The sequence below is a fragment of the Siphateles boraxobius genome, unplaced genomic scaffold (assembly GCF_051911475.1).
Source record: "Siphateles boraxobius isolate OS27281-9 unplaced genomic scaffold, OSU_SipBor_1 3, whole genome shotgun sequence".
In the NCBI taxonomy this organism is placed as follows: domain Eukaryota; kingdom Metazoa; phylum Chordata; class Actinopteri; order Cypriniformes; family Leuciscidae; genus Siphateles; species Siphateles boraxobius.
The window spans coordinates 796,260-802,500 of record NW_027508919.1 but is presented as its reverse complement, the minus strand read 5'-3'; the positions used below and the strand labels follow the sequence as shown (position 1 = coordinate 802,500).

The following is a 6,241-nucleotide window of genomic DNA, read 5'->3' as shown; positions in this document are numbered from 1 at the left end:
TCCTTGCTGAATAAAAGTATAAATTTCTTTATTTTGTAAAATCTCACTTACCCCCAAACTTTTGAACATTGATGGTGTATTTTTTGAGTTTATAAAAAACAATATATGTATATGTATATATATATATATATATATATATATATATATGTAATAATTTGAGAGTGTAATGAAAATGCTTACATCATCCGTAATGCATCATGGAAGCATTATTCTCTATGTATACTACACTAGAATACACAAGAAAATATAGTAACATTGAAAAAGTGACACGCTTCTCCTTTATTACTTGTGAAAAGTTATGTGATAAATCCAGCAGACACAGTTTAAAGAGAAGAGTTTCAAACGATTGTGCTGAGACACTCAAGTGATGTTCCCATACGCTGTTTAAAGAGCTCTGAGACCCGTCCTGCTGCTGGAAATATGCTGATCACACACACCTCTGTTCCTTAAACCATCTGTGTGTGTGTGTGTGTGTGTGTGTGTGTGTGTGTGTGTGTGTGTGTGTGTGTGTGTGTGTGTGTGTGTGTGTGTGTGTGTGTGTGTGTGTGTGTGTGTGTGGTGAGATTTCTCTGTTGTAAGTGCTATACGTCTCACTGCTTTCTGTATGCAGTGTGACAAACAAAGACAGAATAAAACACACACATCAGCTCTGCTCACTAATGCACAACACACACATCACATATACATTCACTGAAACCCTGCTAACGCCTGCTACACACTGCAATTTCAGCAATCCTATTAGATCATTACAAATCACACTGTACGACAAGGATCTAATAAACCCGGGTGAACCATACCAGATGATCACACCCGTTGAATCGTAAGCTACGACGCAAGTTAGTATAGAAGAATAAAACATCATCAGCATGTGCATAATACTGTAAACCAATAGAGCGAGATGAATCACACTTTAAGAATTGTGGTTTTTATATGCGGTTGAAAAAAAAGAGCGAAAGAGGAGAATATGGATAGTCATGGCTAGTGAAAAGAGGCCGATTTTGCAAATGGAGCTTGAGGAAAGTAGTTTTAAGTTTTGATCGATATTTCATGTTGCATTTTTATTGGCTAGTTAGTAGACGTAGGGCGTAGTAGCAAACACACACTGAGAGATGATCATGCTGAATTTATGACACTGTCAGAAAATGATCGCAGGATATCTTTGGTAGCAGGACCGTCTCTGAATCTGTACGAGGATCACCGTTTAAGAGCCACGACCACAGAAATACACGACTGGTCATCTTTCATTTGGAACAGGCCAAAATCATACAATGGGCCTTTCTCAATCTGTGTTCTAGTCTGTACTTGTGTTCTTGTGAAACGTCATCTTTTGTGGCCCAAGTACTGTCCCAATACACAAGTTTGCATTTTGGCAAGAACGGTTAAAAACCCTGTGACACGCCCATTTTACCGAGGATGCATCGGTTGGTAACTTGTGTGAACTTGACGGCAGAAATATCCCAGCATTCATTTCGGCATTCGAGAAGGGAGCGGGAAGCAGAGAGAGGCAGCTCAGTAAGTCGTTATCTACAATTTCGTACGCTATTTCATCACTAAATTCACTTCTGAGAACATTTGATGCGAGAAATCAACTCTGTAGATTTCAAATATTGGCATTTTCACGAAAATGTATGGCGAATCGAAAATGTGCTCAAACGTTTTCGGAAGTGAGAATCTCCATAAGCGCCAGCGGGTGTAACGTTAGCTAGCGAGCCAACCGGCCCACAGACTCATCGTCTCAAACCGTCAGCAGCTTCTGTGTGCTCGTCACCTTGTGAGTTCATTCTCTCGAGAACAACTAGCAAGAGCGTTCTCCCCAAGAACACAAGTCCGTTCTTTGCATTTATGGTTTTGGGAAACACCCAATGTGTACCGGCATTACTAGATAGTGACATTAAACTCTACTCCAAGTCAAAACCTACATAGACTTCTGCCTATCAACATAAAGTCTGGTCCATTTTGCAGCTTTGCAGCAGAAAGACCAAAAACACCATTTATTTTACATACAGTATAATCAATGAGTACATATAATATACAAAACATTTTGGATTTTTAAAAAGATTAAACATTTATCATGCATCCATAAAAATAATATATGATAATGTCTGTCTTAATAATACATTCACCGGCCACTTTAATAATCACTTGTTCAACTGCTCATTAATGCAAACATCTAATCAGCCAATCACATGACAGCAACTCAGTGCATTCAGGAGGAAGTAGATGTAGAAGAGGATCTGAATCAAACTGAGCATCAGAACGGGGATTTAAGAGACTTTGAACGTGGCATGATTGTTGCTGGTGTCAGTATTTCAGAAACTGCTGATCTACTGGGAATTTCTCACACAAGCATCTCTAGAGTTTACGGAGAATGAGCTGAAATAGAGAAAACATCCAGTGAGCCGCAGTTCTGTGTGTGAAAATGCCTTGTTGAGGTCAAAGGTCAGAGGAGAAGGACCAGTTCAGCTGATAAAGGCAACAGTAACTCAAATAAGCTCTGGTCTCAGTCTCAGTCTGCAGAAGAGCATCTCTGAACACACAACATGTTGAAGCTGACCATGAAGAAGACCGACAGCAAACTGAGGCTGCGATTCACACGGGCTCAGCAACATTAGACAGGAGAAGATTGGAGAAACGTCTCCTGGTCTGACGAGTCTTGATTTCTGCTTCAGCATTCAGATGGTCGGGTCAGAGTTTGGCATAAACCACATGTAAGCATGATCATCCTGTCTTATATCAGCGGTTCAGGCTGCTGGTTTAAAGCAGCACTATGCAGTTTTTTTTAGCTTAACTGAACAGCTTCGGAGTTATTGGAATGGTTTTATGACTCTTTTTCGGGTTGAATGGTGGTCGTCTCAATCCCCCGAGTTTTTGCTGTTTGACAATAACAGAAATCCTGCATAGTGCCGCTTTAATGGTATAGAACAGCAGTTCCCAAACTGTGGTCCGCGGACCCCTAGTGGTCCGTGAGGGTACTGCAGGTGGTCCGTGGAAAGGCAAAATAAAATATAAAATGATATTTTTTTACCTTCATTTTACCAGGAAATTCCCATTAAAAAAGTAAAAAGAATATGTAGGCCTATATTGATATAAAATTTAAATTAAATTGTCAAGTTATTGTGTGATTACTAAAATAGGCAAGTGGCGCTCGGCTGTGACGTTCAAGTTCAGTGCCGTTAGAACCACAACATGAATCGGTGGATAGCAACAAGTTTTAGTGCTAGTAAGCCTATTTAGAGGTGCGGATTAATTCAGGTAGGACTGTGTGTAGACATATTTTATTATGTGTATTACGAAAATTCTTGATTACAAATAGTGGTCCACACACATATTTTCTTGGCACACTTTGGGCCTTTTAGTACCAACTGAGCATCGCTTAAACATCTCAGTCTACCTGAGTATTGTTGCTGATCATGTCCATCTCTTTATGACCACAGTGTTGCCATCTTCTGATCAGCTCAAATCATCTCAAACTGGTTTCTTGATCATGACAGTGAGTTCACGATTCTTATTACGGTTTTACCTTTAAGGACGTCCCTGCATGTCCTTTAGTCAGATCTATCAACACTTCTGAGAACAAATTTGTCCCTAAAGTATATATACACACACACACACACACACAAACTCACACAAACACCCAAAGGCATAGAAAAGGACAACACGTCTGATGAAAATCTACAGTCAACAAAGGAACCACACACACACTCACACTCATAAATGGCAGGCAGGGCAGCAGTAGCGTTAGAGGTGTAATCTGTGTTATGTAATAAATCTAATTAAATAGAGCGGTGTCATCTATAAGGACAGATGGCTCACTCTGCCGAATGAAAATAAAACCACGCACACATGAGTCATGAATATCCCTTCATCCTGATTCCAGCATCGCACCTGTTCAAACATCTCTTATCTTTTCTGATCCGTTTCCTGTTTCTTGCGTTATTCATTGAGAAAATAATCCATGCAGACCCCCACCGTTGCATATCTCTGCTAAAATGTTAATTTGATTTCCAGTGGCTTCTAGATAGAATCAGGAGAAGTTTACAGAACTAAAACTGCCAGAGCTAAAATTGTGCGTGTGTGTGTGTGTGTGTGTGTGTGTGTGTGTGTGTGTGTGTGTGTGTGTGGTCTGAATTAGAATTTTCAATCATTGCTTATATATAATTAACTGAAAATTCAAATTCAACATTAACTTAAATTAGAACTAATATCAGAACCAGATAACTGTAAAAACTAAGATCAGAAATCAATTCAGAATTTTACTAGAATTACAATTAGAACTAAAACTGTACACTCTTATTAAATAAATTATATTAATTACAATAGCATAAACAGTAGGTCGTAGGTCCACATAATGAATTATTATTCTAAATGTATGTAATAACATAATATAAAGTGATACAAAATTAGGAGTAAAATCATGAATCATTTATACTGAGAGTGATGTTTTCATTACTTTACACTAGCTATTTTATTTCCCTATTCTTGTTTACTACAATTTCACTTGATATTGCACTTGTTGTTTTGGGATACTTGGTAACACAAAAATACAGTTTTTGCCATCTTTTGAGAGACTCAGACAGAGATAAAAATAAAAAAGATTGAGAGACAGGCAGAAAGACAGATGTTTGACTCTGCTCAGACTCTGACAGAATAACTGATGACAATGGAAACATAGAAATAGACGAGACGAGGAGAGACGCAAACGAGAGCATAAGACAAACACTCACACACACACCTAAACACCTGTGTGTGTGTGTGTGTGTGTGTGTGTGTGTGTGTGGGTGTCCATGCTTTGAGTACAGGTGTGCATGTGTGTGTCCATGCTTTGAGTATAGGTGTGTGTGTGTGTGTCCATGCTTTGAGTATTGGTGTGCGTGCGCATGCTTTGAGTATAGTTAGGTGTATGTAGACACGTGTGTGTGTGTGTGTGTGTGTGTGTGTGTGTGTGTGTGTGTGTGTGTGTGTGTGTGTGTGTGTGTGTGTGTGTGTGTGTGTGTGTGTGTGTGTGTGTGTGTGTGTGTTTCAGTCACTTGTCCTGGTTTTAGTTCTTCTTCCCCAGCGACTGTAACCTCATCTACATCTTTCTCATTCTTTCATTTTCCTCCTTTTATCCTCCTCTTCACATCTACCCCCCCCCCCCACACACACACACACACACACACACACAGTCTTCCCTTTCTCATTCTCACCACCTCTCTCTCTCTCTCTCTCTGTAAACTGATGTTATGAGATTCCAGCTCCACTTCAGATCAAATTAAAATGAGCTTTAGTGAGAGCAAACCACACGGCCTGCCTTCATCCTGTGTTTTAAATATCACACACACCCCTAAATGAGGACGTCACACACATCTTTCATTTTTATGTAAGACTAATAGTAATAACTTCAAACCAACAGTAACTTTAAAACTACATGTTTTGCATTTTTAAAGATGTAAAAAAAAAAAAAACGTAATAATTCATAATAATATTGTCTAGTGATGACGTCCTCAAGGGAGGTTTTGTCAGATTTAGCACACCAGTGTTATTGTAGTATCATTGAGACGGTGTTATAATTTTTTATTCATAATTTGAATGTTTTTATTTTTATATTTTATATTTTAATTTTAATTTTAGTTAAAGTTTTAGTTATTTTGTAATTTTTTTGTACGCCTATATATAGTTTTTATTAATTTTATTTCAGTTTAGTTTTAATCGTTAAAGTAAACAAAAATGAGAAATGTTGCCTTGGCAACTAGCTTAAATAAGTTTAATTTTTTTTAAATATGTTATTTCATTTAACGTTTATTTTATTTCAAGTGATGAAAATTAGTTTTAGTTTTAGACTATATATTAGTGAGCTCATCCTATAGACTTCCATTGTATTTCTGTCAGTTTCCTAACCTGAACTTCAACAGTGTTTAACCAATGGAGTGAGTTGGGGGCGGGACTATCTGTTTGACTGTCCAATGACAGGTGAGATCAGTGTCTTATGAACATCTTTGGAACGTCTTATAAACATGTTTGGAAACAATCATTATTTTTAAGTTTTTTTTTTTTTCAAAATAAACTTCTTTTGGTCAAACGTTCTGATTGTGAAGTTTGTCTGTGCATCTTTCTTTACAGTAAATAACACTTGCTATCTAATGAAATTACAAATAATAATCAATCATTTTGGGGGGCTGCTGTATGTTTTTTAACCTCAGAAAATACTTTTTTTTTATTTAAGGCACTGACACGCAAAACACACACACATTCAGCACTGCAA

General features: G+C 37.8%; 1 protein-coding gene across 2 annotated transcripts in view; it reads right to left on the bottom strand.

Moving 5' to 3' along the window:
- dock2 (dedicator of cytokinesis 2) overlaps positions 1 to 6,241 on the bottom strand; it is a 146,151-nt gene that overhangs the window by 42,624 nt on the left and 97,286 nt on the right. The gene's annotated exons all lie outside the window — the stretch shown is intronic.